Here is a 14,674-nt window from a genome sequence, read left to right as displayed (position 1 = left end):
GATTTTATTACAATTGTGGAATACTCCATAGCCTCCAGTAAATCCCTGTCCCTGGTAGCTCAAATAGTGACTGCAGCAGTGCAATACGAATGTTGCCTTGAACAGCTTGGCATCCACTACCACAGACATAGCACACGCTGTGGAATCTGGGATAGTGCAGTATCTCCCTGCTCCATCAGTGCAGGCTAATTGCACTATCAAAGATGCTGCAGTATAGCCAGGGTTGCCTCTTTGTTTTGTGACTGTTGCATTCTCTATTCTGGCTGCAGCGAAGGAAATGTTGCTTCCTTTGATCGCACACAGTATTTATTTACTTTCTTTGGTGGAACAGAGCCATTATTCTTTGCTCTAGGCATGTGCTGACACATTTAAAAGATACATTTGTAAGAACAGAGGACATCTGCAACTTTTTTGGACTAATAATCAACACGTACAATAACTCAGAAGCTAAATGAGTATTTAAAATCCTTATACTCCCCTAGGCCCTACTAGTGGGGACTCCCCGTACTCGGAGCCTTGGACTACACATCCACCTATTCTATCAGTTGGTTATTTCAGCATCAAGAGCTTTATTGCAGCTCCCTGCATGCATCCTTTGGAGCCTGAAAGATCGTCTGTTCGTAAATGTACCTACGTTTCACCTAGGGGAAGTGCTTTGATCTAGTGGGAATGCCGCTATTTGACTGCATGTATTTTTTAGGACAACTATGGTTACCACATTCTTTCTTGCTTTCCTCAAGCTCTCTGTACACCTATGTTTTGTTTCTAGCCTGTGTTAAGAGACCTGAAGTGTGCTGATGCTGTATTTGAAGACAGGCTGCCTCTTGGAGTGTATTTGCTTCTGTGTATATGCTCGGCTAGACCATCCAGGGTGCAGTAATGCCACTGCTCTGAGGTCCTGGTCCCGGGGCAAGTTCAGCATCTTCCAGAGTTGGAGCCTTTAAGCTCAGAGAGAGCTCTGGCTTTTCTTGTTTATTTTTTCCTGTTAACACTGTTATACATGGCATCACTGCATGGATAGTATTTGACAGAGAAAGTGGACAAACTGAACAAACAGCATTAAAAAGACAAAAAGGATGCTTTATCACACAGTTATTGTCCTCAACCATTTATATTCTCTAAATGTCAAGAACTGCCACTTTGGCTTTCCTCAGGAATAACCATTTTCCTATTCACTGAGAGTTTTATATATTTTTTCTTTGTCTCAGTGTCTCAGTTGTCTTGCAGGAAAGGCAAGATTGCCTGTTTGCCAGGCAAGATTAATCTGATCCAATATAGACATCTGTAATGAAGACACAGCTGAGCCAATCATCTAAACTCTCTTTAAAATCAACCTAGAGAAAAAACAAGCACTTCAGGGAGGCAGTTGAGCTCATCCTAAAGTTGACAACTAAGACAGATTAGATGAATTGTGCCATAGCAATGCCTATGGCTCTCTGTCGTGAAGGAAACTAGAGGTGACTGGCACAGACATAGACGTCTACATAGACACTGAAAGTTAAGAGAGACAAAGCCCTGCCTAGGTGTCTGCTGTGCCCTGGGAGTTTGTGTAAGAGCATAAGCAATGGCTATTACTCATTCTGTGTTTGTCCCTTCTTTTCTCCACAAGAAGAAGTAGCCTCTGTACAAAAGATATGTGAGACCAGGATCTTTGTGTATTTCCAGGGAAAGGGGATACCCAAAATGCTCTGCAGAAATAAACAGTGTGATAACCATCTCATTCCAGTGGGTACCACAGTGAAATGCTGGTGGGTTTTGAGACTCGCAAGGCACGCATATCTGATTTATGCAGTTCTGATGATTGATTTGAGGTGAGGATTCTTTGGTTTCATGCACAGCCTCCTTTTGCGAGTGCTACTAATAGCCAGTCGGAGGGTGCTGCTTATTTTTCTGGCCCTCAAGAAGTTTATCCGTGAAGGCTTCCCAGCACTTAGAGTCGATATGTGTCTATACAGTGGGGACAAGTGTGGAGACAGAGCATCAGCGCAGCCTCTTAAACCACAGCCCTGACCTCCACCATAGCCACAAGTTCCTCCTGCCCCATTCATGGGAAGGCTGGAGAAGATAACGCCCCGCTCCTTCAGCATTATGGCTGTGAGGAGGATCTCTTACTGCACACTGACAGCCTTTGAGAATATCTTGTTCCCCAGAAGGAATAAAATACAAAAAGGGTAGGATTTGCACTAAAGATTTTGTTGACGTGGACCACTGGAGTTTTATATTGCACTGACCACACTAACCTGGGAGCAAAAAACGTCCAGGGAATTGTCTTTTTCTCTCTTGCTCCCAACCTCCTCTAATTGGAAAATCTGAACGTAGTGCTGAAATGTGCAACTTTTCCTGGATTTTATTTCCCATCAAATTGTATGAAATGAACGAAATTAGCCAAATATTTTTACGCTAGAGTTCTGGACAGGCAGATTGAATTAATGGAACAGCAACATGGACTCTCTAAAAAGAAATCAATGCAAGCATGACCTTTTTGGGCAAGTAGCCAAACTCAGGATTATTTAATGTACCAATTACTTGATTATTGGAAGTGCTAATCAGCAACATAATCCTTTATGTTAAAGTTTAGTCTCTCCATCAGGATGTGGACTGTCAAGCTGTTATAGATCAATGCAATTCAAACAACCAGCAAAAGATGTCTCAGGGCCAAAGCCCCAGTATGATAAAGGAATGAAGCTAAAAAGAAGAATATTTTCTTGAATGTAATTGTTTCAAGTTTGAGCAATGTGAATTTTCTAAAATTAGCTGTGTTAGTATTGCCTAACTGCATGCTCTACATCCAGGCAGGCTCAGTCATAACCCTCAGGTTCTGCTGTCAAGTTTTTTTAAGGCAAGTAAGTCAAAATGCTAAGGGCCACTTGGCTTTGACATAATAGTTCTAGTAAAGTGAATTAGCAAATTAAATAGTACATGCTAAACTGACAACTAGCTTCTGTGTGTGCATGTGTGTTTGTGTGCTTGAATGTGTGTATGTTGATGAATCCTATGTTGAGGGGAGAGGGATAAGAAAAGGAAGGTTTTTTGCCTATGTAAGCAGAATTCTCCCAGAAGTGTGGAAATAGTAGGAATATGGCCACCTACTGAGCCAACCCATATGTCCTGGGGTCAGCATCTGCTGAGCTACAAGCCCCAACCTCCAGCCGTCTAGTCCATACATTGTAGTCGTAAAAATATACAATGTGCAGAACACTCCAGTTCAGAGCAGAAGTAATATATATCCCACTGTGAACTCCCCAGCCCATAACAGTCCGAGACAAGATTTCCTGCTCTGGTCAGGATTCCTGTGGCAACGGGCATAGCTATTAACCTTCCTTTCTGCCTTAAGAGTTTTTATAGCTCCTGTGTCGCTGTAGCATCTATCTACTAGCATCTTACCCTGCCCTCATTGCTCTGATCAGGACAGAACATGACTCTACAGGTGTACTTACCCATATTATGCTAGTTTTCTTTGCTGATGCAGTACTATGGGCCAGAGCTTTAGCTAATTTTAATTGGATATAGTTCCACTGATGCTAAGTTAATTTAAATCAGCAGAGTAATTGGACGCATGCACTTAACACCTACACTCCTAGTCTAGAAGTTTTCCTTCACCTGGCTTCTTATGAGCCTACAGAAATTTTCCATTTATTCTCCAGGAGAGAGGAGAGACTGTTAACACCACAAAGCCTTAAACACATTTGCTTGGAACTGAAGCTTTGCCCTTGAGATCTGCCTGGCACTAACAGTGTGATCTTACATTTCAAAATTGCCTGGGTAGCTTCTCAGATATATTAAATTAGAAAAAGGTTTTCCCAGAAAAAAAAATAGTTCTCAAAATGATGAAGTATAAAATGACATACTTCCAGACTAGCTTTCAGCTCCTGCATCTTGCTGCCAGGGTGTGGGAGCACTGACTTCCACCTCAATGGCAGTAAATAGCAGGCCTGTGGTACAGTGCTGTAGATGACTATATATACTTTGAAGTCAAAAGAACAAGTGCTAATTTCTGATAGGATCTTTCTACTTTTTCATAAAACCTTCCAGGGCATACGTTTCAAATGTGAAATTTGGTTCCTGAACCCATTTAAAAATAGCTATACCTGGTTTGATTTGTGAAAGTGGAAAGCATTGAGGGCTCTTTGCAAGCAAAATACAGGGCCAGAGCCTCAGCTAGCAAAAAAAAAAAAAAAAAAAAAAAAAAAAAAAAAAAAAAAAAAAGGCGATAGCTTCATTGGCACACACTCAGAGATTTGCAGCAGCTTTGGCTCCTGGAGACTGTAGATCAACTAGTACCTGTCAAGGTCTGGGACCACCAACTTCAGAGATTCCTTTGGCACTTACTGGCCCTTACTAACTTAATTATCTTGTGGAAAGAAAATTATTTGAAGTAAATATCTTATCTGTGACATTCCTTAGGTTGCTACAACCCACCTTCATACTGAAACAACAGGGCTACTCAAAACGGTTTATGAGGCTTTAGAGTCTGACTCCTGCACTTTCAGGCATACAAGGCCTATGCTCTTCTCATTTAAGTCAGCGTAAAGCAGATTCAGCTACAATCAAAAGTGTTAAGTGTAAAATGGGCGTAGAAGGAGATTCTAGCTCTTCATCATGTCATTTTTTTTCTTGTGCTATTGAGGTACCAACATCAATGTTGCAGGCAAAGTTTGTGGGAAAAAAAAAGCTCACGATTAAATACAGAGACTATTACAACAAAGATCACAATAAACCAGATGGACACCTTGTGAAAACATCATCAGAGACAATGATTGCCTTTACATTCAGATGATGAGATTGATGAGATTGTGGCCAGTATGTGTCTCATTGCCACTGAAATCAGATAAGGAGGTAAGCACCTGCCTTTGTGAAGCTTGACCCTCAAACAGCCATGGCCAACTTCAGTGCTGAACTATGAACTCAGAAGAACTGTGAGGAGTTTTAAACTATTTCTAAGTATTAGGAACAAATCCTGAAGGTGGGTCAGAAAGGAGTAGAACACTTTTGGGGACTATTGCTGTGAAAGAGGTGGACATAATCAAGCAGTGAGCAATAGGTTTTAAGAAAAAAATTACATTCCTATTAAAAAAAAAAGGTACAGGAAAATCAAGCAAAGTAGAAGCAAAGCCATCTGAGCCAGAAATCAGGAAGAAATCTCACTATGGCAAACAAGACTTTCTGAAATATTTTTTTATTTCCAGATTACCAGCTGAGGCTCTCCCTGCCTATTTTTAGGTCCCACACAGCAAAACAGGCAAGTTAAGCACATTCCTGAGTGCCTCCATCAGTCAAGGCCTCCCAGCTCAGGCCTACTCATCGTTATGTTTTTGATAACAAACTGCATTTCACTCATGTGACTAGAGGTTGTGTTTGGAAGTGCATGTGATCATCTCAGGAAAGAAGGGAATCAAGGTAAACTCTGACATTTTATGGCACCCTCAACTATTCAACATTTGCATATACCCTGAAAAATACAGCTGTTAAATAGCTGGGCTAGGTCCTGCGAAGTGCTGTGCACCTTCAACTACCAGTGCCTCTAATGAGAGCCGAAAGCACTTGGTGCACTGCAGAACGAGGTCCTGTCTCTGACTCATTTGTATGGCTTTGCTTCCCCAGACATGATTTTGGTATTTGAAAAGAATGGTATTCCTGTACAACATGTGTCTCAATTTGTAACGATATCCTCCCTGCAGCTGGCTTACTTTTCCAAGTGTTTCTGAAACATTACTGTCTTAAATTTGAGCCAATCTACAATAACAAATTATGTAGACGCAAAAAAGCTGAACTGCATTTGTTTTAAGAACAACCACCTCCCCCTCGGCTACATTTCATCTTCCAGTCCTTGTTTTGGATTTTTAGGCTGTGTAATATAATCTCCTATGGAAGTACACATTTCCAAAAAACCAGAAAAAGGTTGTAGAGATTGAGTGGTGCAGCATGAAACAACTATCAAGTTCTGACCTCTCTGGAAAGATCTGCATCCCATCATCAGCCTACTGATATTTTAAACTATGTTTAGAGCAATTTTCAGCTATTTATTTGTAGCTCATGTGGTTAAATGTAAAACTCTGTATCATTATGATCTGGTGCATGCTTATGCTTCAAATATTTATAAGCTTTCATGAACCACTTGTGCTGCCACTTTTAAGTTTCTTATCCAAAGGAGGAGGAAAACCCCTTTCCCACAGGAATTGAAACAAACATCTCTAACCGAGAGATGCTTGAATGCTAGTTATAAAAGAAAAGATACATGATGAGGTCACTAAAAATTTGAATTCTGAACCTGACTTTCTGAGTTCAGTTGCAATGCCAATTCTGTACTATTTGCAATTACTGAACCAGTTCTCTTCATGGTAAAAATACTGTTTCTGTTTTCTCAAGGGGGCTGGGGTGTGTATGGGGAAAAATCTGTAATAGTGACTGGTGTCAGTGCAGTTCGCTTAGTGATTGACAGCACTGGAGCTGAGGCAGAGATACCTACAGCACCTAGCACTGCACCTCTGGTATGTTCTAGATCTAACCCACTTGCTCCTGGGTTGATTTTTCCTCTTCCTTCCACAAATAGTCTAATCTGCCTGATGTTTTGGCCACCTGAGCCCCTCTCCATGCTCTTGAGCCTCAAAGCTGGCTAAATTTGCAAAGCTTGTGTCTGCTCCTGTTTGGGTTGAAACAAACCTTAATGTGGCTGTGAGACTCATGGGGATTCCATGATGTTGGACTAGTGTAAAATCAGCTTCCTACTTTGGCATGATAGTCTGACCTGGCATTTAGGACAGCAGCACTGGAAGTGGCACCCATGGAGGCTTTGGGAAAGGTCCTGGGAGCCGCAGGGCTGGATAGGGAGCAATGTGATCCCAGCTGCCGCCCTGAAGGTGGGGAGGCCCAACTCCATGGGAAGATGAGCTCTCCCTCCCTGAGGTGATCCCCAGGGCCTGCCGCGAGAGGGACCGTGTCCTCTGCTGCCCAGGCTCAGCTCCAGATGCCGCTGGGACCCAGAGCTGAGCACCTCTGCCTCCCCCAGGGGCAAGATGCTGCTCACCAGCTCAACCGTGGCAGCTTCTTCGCTGGCAACACAGTATCACCCCACTCCTGTTGGGTCCCTACAAGCACGTTCAGTCTCAAGCTGGGGAAAGGAAAATTGCTGATGCCTACCCTAGGACAGCATCTTTCAATGGAAATGCCCATCTTCACACATAGTTGAGGCAGAGTAGCTGAGAAGTGGGCCCAATTTCAGCCCCTACCATGCCTTGACCTGGTTTTCTGCCTTTTCTTCCATCAAAAGAAGCTGGTGATTGCCATATCTGCATATAACTCCAAACTTCGGTTTCTTGTACACCTGATAGGCCTGGAGCAACACACAGCTTGACAGGAATAGCCAGCCTGAGGGTAGGCCAGGTGGGTCCTGGGCCAGGGGACCTCTACAGCCATCATGGTCCCTTCCTCCCTGCTTCTGCTCCTTTCTGCTGAAGTGTTTAGAAAAGCTCTTCAGCCCCCTTTGTCCAGGCTCGGCTGCAGCCACATTTGGCCTAAAAACCTGGTCAGCTTCGAATGGAGGGGATTTTAGTCAGAAAATGTTGATGCTGGGTGCTGAAACCTTTCACTAAAAAGTTTTCAGTAAAGAAAGGAAGATTATTGTTATTTTTTGGTCTACAGCAGAATTTCTGATGAAAATGTAAGGTCCATGCATAACCCTTCTGCTTTCTCATTCATGTCAAGAAGAACACAGGGGAAGTACGGCATTCACGATTACCACTGAGTCTTCTACAGGTTCAGAGGTAGGACTTTCAATCTGAGCTAGCCTCGCAGCTACTCTGCCGGTTCACTGGCACTCTGAGTTAATATGCCTTCTTCTAGCTATTTAACTAGATTAACTGGAGAGATCAGCTCTGATAAGAAAATTGAGAAGCCCCTTGGAATAGCTGAAAGCCTCGTGTTTTGGACTCACAGGAGGTTGCAAAAATTTCAAGCTAAAGTTTCTATTTTGAATCAGACAAAATCAGAGACTTAATGAAAGCTTATCACATCCCAATGGTTGCCTATTTTCAGGGGAAGGAGAGGAGAAACTGTCTACATTTGGTTTACCTCCTGTTTTGTTTTTTGTTTGTTTGCTTTTACAAAAAGAATCTTGAAAAGCTTCAGCTTTATCCCAGAGCAGAATGGGAGAATTAATTGAAAACTTGACCCCTGTTGTTTAATGAAAAATCCTGTCTTCTGCCTGCTCTGTATATGAGGCATTGTGGGGGGCAAAGCAAAGCTCTTACAGTTCTGCCAAATATGCCAGTGCTGCACTTGATGCAGAGCAGTCTGGTATCTCCCCGTTGTGGAGATATATTCGATCACTCCGGGGTAAATCAGGACAGGATCTGGCCTAGGCAGGCTCTGTGGTGTGCTGAATGGTTACGGGCACATGATACAGCTGAGGTTAGAAGTCTGGGGTTGCGATGGCATTTTCCGCTCTGCAAGACTTGAGCATGTATCTCAAAATGCCTCAAAGGGCAAAGCAGAGACCCCCTGTCTCTGTCCGGAGCTGGACAGAAGGAACTAGCTGACACTGATTTTGTCTTCAGTTCAGATTGAAAATGAAGGTGAGTTTCGTGAACGCATTGAGCGTTTGTTCTATAGAGAATTAAAACATGAGGGAAGACTTTGAAAGGATGTAAAATTATATGAAAAAATATCGAGTAGTTCTGGGGAGACTGCTACTACAGAAAGTGGTATAGCTGGGGAAGGATGACACCAGTAAAGAAGCCTGAGAGCAACACTGATGCTGAAACCTGGGGACCTGAACCTAAATGTTCAACTTAGCTTACTGAGAGTGATCACCTCTGACTCCTGGTACGGTTGGTGGACAAGAGGCTCTTCCAAGGTGTTTCAGAGAACCTAACTCCAGGTCTGCTGGGCTGCTTGCCTCCTGGGAAGGAGTTTCCCAAGGCTGGAGTTAGTGAGTCCTGGTGAATGCTTGCACCGCCGCTCTTCTCTCAGAAACACAAGGCAAGGTAAGGAGAAAGCAGTGCGATTTGATGTGGAGTTGCCTTCACAAAAGGCTGAACGGTAACAGTGACGTGGAGAAATGGAAATTTGAAAATGTTTGAAATGCTGCTATCCTAGTGGCAGTGGTTTCTCCTAGGAAAATGTAAACCTGAGGGGGAGAGGATGTGCCCTGTCCCCTGTGTATGCGTAGAACAAGTCAAACAGCAAAGTTACGTTGCTGCTTTATGATGCAGGAGAGGATTTACAGCAGGCCCAGGCCACTCAGCCAAGTATGTGGCTGCTCACTGCTAAACTTAGGGAATCCTGTTTCCACAAGTTCGAAGAAGAGCTGCAATCTTACCCAGACCAATACCACTCCCATTTTGGGGACTCCAGTTTTATTTGGCATGGTCTTTATGGAAATGCATAATGAGGCAAAGAGACACCTTTTACTTTTGCCTTGTGCTGTCTCTCTACTGCAGTGCCTGGCTGCAGGAACAAATTCAGTGAAGAGCAGACCCTAAATAGCCAAATTTGAAAGATTGCCCACAGATTTTGAGTACAGTAGGGGGTTGGATTTCTATCTCATGTCTCTTCAATATCACCAGCAGCCTGGTAAATCTAGGAGCATTGAGGCTACATCTTGTTGGTAGCTCTCTGGGTCACTTCCATAGCAGTGATCCCCTTGCTCACACTTTTTAAGAAGTGCATTTCATCTGTGACATGCAGGAGCACAAAGGAGAGCCTGGAACTGTATTTCCTACATTTTCTTGCTACATAACAAGGGCATTGGTAACATACCTCCCTGTTTCTAACCTCAGTAGCTAGTTTCAGGGTTCAATTTAAAGTATATTGAAAAAGTTTAGTGAAAGATGGTATTAAATGCGCCAGCAAGGGGCCGAATGTAGATATGAATTTCAGGTGCAAATTCCCTGAAGACTTTTCTAGGAATAGATACAGGGAAGCAGGGGTCAGTACATAGCAGTCCTTCTACTTTCCAGTTCATGTTTCTCCCTCAAAGTCCTTCCCCAATTACAAAGTGACTCGATATGATTGCAAGCACAGCCTCTAGTGCCTCCCCACCACCATGCAGTCACAGGGTCAGGGGCTGACTAAGCTGTCCCCAGCACTTCTTCTGCCTCGACATACAAGCAGGACAAATCCCAAGCCTTTTCCCCATTTAATTCCTTGAAGTCACAATGTCTGCTCAGATTGCAGCTCTCTTTTCAGTAGGTGGAAGAGCTAGAGTTGCATATTTGACACAAAGTTAAGAAAGAGCTGTAGCTTGCAGGACCAGAGGAGGAGGAAAATGCCACCTTAGAAATCAAGGGAAGTTTGTCCGGAAAGGGTTGGTGTATAATAAGGAGCCAAGTTATTATTTTGTTCATACAAAAGGCCTCCCCGACTCTTGCAATGATGCATCCCTTCAGTTAGTTTATGGAAAGATAAAGTATTAAGTATTCAAAGGGGAAGCTTCTAATGAGGAAGTCTGAACCGCTTTAAGATTAATAAATAAATAAATAAATAAATAAATTGCAGAACGACTACAAGTAACAGATGACTCCAGAGTGTTTCCAGGGCTGAGCTTGCCCCCATGCTGACTTTAGTTGCACTCTGCTGGTTTATCTTTGGTGTAGCTTCCCTGAGAAAATAATTGCTATGTCTTTACTGTAGGGCCATGCACGTCCTAGATGAACTAGGCATCTTCTAGCACATCAGCAGCTTCAGCATTCTTGCTCTAGGAGTTCATGCTGGTCAACATATTAAATGTGCCTTCACTCTCTGCTTGGAGAAGAGTGGAAGTTTGGCAGGGGATTATGAGCACAGCAATGAGAGGGGTCAGAGGGGAGTCAGTGTAAAGGGAAGATCATGGAGCAGGCTCAGAAGGAAGGCATGACCCAAATGTGGCCAAAATGAAGGCTAATACTGTGCTTTGGAATTTCAGTCTGTGACGTTTGGGGACAATGGACTCCACCTCAGGAGTCAACATCCAATGCATGCTGCTTAGAGACACAGGACAGTCCCTGCTGGCAAGCTACATGATCAAGAGACAAGGAAAGCGGGAGCAAATGAGACCGTGGTGTATCACCCAGTAGCCCCTAGATAATACAAGGGGTCATGAATTAAACTCTGCCTAATTCTGTGATCTGCTCTAGCAGTGAACGGTTTTGTTCTCTTCTTACACCTTGTCCAAGGAAGTGTGAGCGTTTACCATGGAAAGAATCAGATCTCAGTAGCATTCTACCTCAGTGAGAGTAGTACTCTGTTCAGTTTTGGTCCTCAGATGCCTTCATTCAATATCTGTTTGTCAGACTAAGCAGTGTCAGTCACTGTGCTTTGCTAGTTTTGAGTCTCCCCAGCACTGCAGCTGCTGTCCTGATGGCATAAGTGGGAGGAGGCCAGCTGCAGGCCATCCCAGGAGAGGGCTGAGGGTTGAGGAGCTCAGTCCTGACCTCCCTCGCTGCAGCCTGGATATGCTGATATTGAGTATACCTCACTTATCTGCATGACTAAGGATTTGGGGAAAGGCCGTAGAGGGGTATCTTCAGTTTGTATGCATGGCACACACAGGACATAGCTGAACAGAGTTAGCTGTGTTACTGGAGGATCCATATTTGTGTGAGAGTGAGCTCTCTCCAGGTATAGTTCCCAGTTTCTCCGTGAGATGAATTAGCCCTGTCTAGCCATTCTACTGATGTGGCTCTGTTCTGCCTGAGATGCCATCTAGTCTGTCCAGCGTGGTGGCTCTGTTGTGCCCTGGGATGTGAGGTGCAGACATACCCTCTTCTCCAAGTAAGGGTGGAGGCCAGGCTGTGGGGGTGGGGGGAAGTTTTCCAAGCACTTTTCTGATACTCATGATGACTCTAGAAACCTTTACTGTTCTGGGAGCAAAATCGCACAATTATCTTAAATGACTATACAGCATGCACACAAGATGAACAACCAGTTTGAATGTGAATACTGACGGTAGTGATGCTGGGAGCGGTCCTCAACAGACAGCTCAGTGTTTCAGTCAAAACAAGGGGAAGAAGGGAGAAGGGAAGCCCTGTGTGTTATTTAGGGGAACTAAATGAAATCTTAATCCACTCACTCCCTGCCACTTGGACTGCACTACAGACAGCTTTATAAACATATAGAGTATTGGAATAAACTGCAGTTTTAATATTCTAAATGCTATTTTCAACTGCCTTTAAAGAGCTGGAGGAAATCTGGCTTTCTCAGAGGCATCCAGCTCTAATAGCAAAAGCAAGCAACTATGAGTCATGAGACATGCGTGCTGCTCCCATCCTCTCACCATCCCAGGTGCTGTGGGATCCTGGCCTGGATGCCTCTCCTTCTCTCACTCCATTTTTCCACCTGTGAAGTGGAGATAATGGTACATCCCAGCTCTGCAACACACGCTGAGATCAAGGGATGAAGGGTACTGTATGATTGCAAAGTATCATTATTCACCTGTGATCTTATAGGATGAAAGGCGCTCTATAAAATGCAGAGAATGAACTATTATTATATCGATTTCCAGCTTTCTGTCACAGAAATTCCTCCTCCTTACTTTCCAGCCGCCTTGCTGCAAAGGAGGCATAATTTGCTGGTGGTCCTTTGCAGCGAGAGGTCCGGTCAAGGCTGAAGCAGCAGGGTCATGTCCATGCCCAGATGCCTGTGCTTTCTGGGCTCGTGCCCATGCCCATGTCACCTGCAGTGAGCTACCTCCTGCTGCCTCTGATCTGCTCTTCTTGTCTGCTTCACAGGAACACGCGCTGACAGGGTACCTTGCATGGAGAACGGGAGCAGAGCAAACCACGTCACTTCACCGACTGACACCAGCTGGGCCACTCACCACCCCCTCCAGCTCAAAGTCGATCAAATCAAACTGCTTCCCACCATGAAGTCCCTCCGAGGAAGCCTCAGTCCCACGGGTGCCTTCAACCCAGAAGACAGCACAGCACGGACCCCCGCAGTGTGCTCAGCATTCCTGTTGCCACCCCCTCTTCTCCTCCAAGGAACACTTTTTCCTCTTGGTTTCTTACTGGGGGGGATTCGTCACCCTGGTTTCAAAAACCACATGGACCAACATAGGTACTTTCCCCTCTCTGACTTCAAAGTTCATATATTTGAGACTGGACAATGATACGGATTTTTTTTTTTTTTTTTTTTTCGAAAAACTGCTGTGGTTTTGCTGCTACACTAAGAATCGTGATTTGCATTGTATGGTTTTGGACCTATTCAAGTTTTGATGGGGGAAAGGGGTAATACTGGAGTAGCAACGCTTCAGAGTCATCTCTGTCCTACCCATGATGCACTTTTAAATGAAGAGTTAGAATATTTTATTGGCTAATATACTTTCCTTGTTATTTTTACAAAGGCCACCTTTATCCTTTCTAATGCCATATTTTCAGTGTTACACTTTTATGGCTTTTAATTTTTGATTTGACAGATGTAAGAAGCAGCATGAATAGTTTATACTGTGGTTTTTCAGAGACTGAATGCCAAGAGAACTCAGTAAATGTTTATTCTTCTCAGCTTTCTCTTTAAATTCCCCTAAATAGCGCCCCATTTGGGAACAGAGCAAGAGTGTTGAACTAAAGACCAAAATTCCCTCAAGGTGTAAAATAATCTGAGGGGAATATTTGCTGGGCGTCACGAAAGACTTGGATGAAATTTCAACCCTGATGGTTTTCAGTGATCCAGGAAGGCAGTGAGACAATCTCTCCATATGCATAGCCCTTTCATGATAATTGGAATGGTATGGACAAACCAATGAAAACAAGGGTAAAGTGAGAAAGATCCCCCATGATTCTGTTTCACTGTTTGCTTTCTCCTGTCATGGTTAAGAGAAATGTGCAATTCGATCCTCAATCAGTGGGTGGAGGATAACAGGGTAGAATTTACTTGTGTGCACTTGTACAGTTGTAGCCAAGAGTCCAAAAGTACACTAGAGCATGTTATACTGGCACTGAATTGGTAAGAGAGTCGTGGAGTATCCCATTCTGACAAATACAAAAAACAAAAAACAAAAAAAAAAAAAAAAAAAACACAAAAAAACACAAAAAAATCAAAAACAAAAAAAATCCCCCCAAAATTTCAGATCACCTTGTGATTCAGTGTAACTGTTTACTAACTCGAATAAAGCAATTGTTCACTCTCAAGTGTTCAGAGTACACCTTTTCTATAAGGCTGCTGCTGGGAAGTGAGGAGCAGTTTGCAGAAGCAGTGTCTCTGATAGCTTCAGTGGTGTTGGGAGCAGGATATCAAAGTCAGCTGAACCAGAGCCTTGTAGCGATGGTGCACTATGAGCACTATGTATATACTGTATTTCTATATTTTCCTTTGTACAGATTCACTTAAGTCAAGCTACTGTTTTACAGGTGCTCCTTATTTATTAGAGCTGTGAAAGCTTGGAAAAATCACCGGGCGAGCAAGCTCGCTTTTTAAAAAAAAACAAAAAACAAAAGACAAAAAAAAAAGGGGAGGGGAAATCCAACAACTCCTGAGCCTAGGGAGAGAGTTCAAAGAGATATTGATGAAACACCTTCTAGAGAGCAAGCATCTAAAGCACCCTCAGTGTGCTCTGCTTTCCTTTTGGGCTCACAACACTTTTCTCTCTCCCTGACTGGTGTCAGATTTATTAAAACAAAATAAATCTCCAAGAAAAAAAATGCACTTAAATGTGCTGTTGTTTTATTATTTTTTTCCTTTTTGTGCATGCAGTTATTCATTC

At 43.4% G+C, this 14,674-nt stretch overlaps 1 protein-coding gene across 2 annotated transcripts in view; it reads left to right on the top strand.

The window, feature by feature from the left end:
* Positions 1–12,788, top strand: part of SOBP (sine oculis binding protein homolog) — a 115,724-nt gene extending 102,936 nt beyond the window's left edge. The window contains exon 7 of one of the 2 annotated variants that reach the window (XM_062572682.1): positions 12,705–12,788. The gene's annotated coding sequence lies outside the window, so the exon portion shown is untranslated. The remainder of the gene's footprint in view (positions 1–12,704) is intronic. The other variant, XM_062572683.1, reaches the window with a different exon arrangement.
* Positions 12,789–14,674: the final 1,886 nt, after the last annotated feature.

The sequence above is a fragment of the Rhea pennata genome, chromosome 3 (genome assembly GCF_028389875.1).
Source record: "Rhea pennata isolate bPtePen1 chromosome 3, bPtePen1.pri, whole genome shotgun sequence".
NCBI classification, from domain to species: domain Eukaryota; kingdom Metazoa; phylum Chordata; class Aves; order Rheiformes; family Rheidae; genus Rhea; species Rhea pennata.
This window is presented reverse-complemented; position numbering and strand designations above follow the sequence as displayed.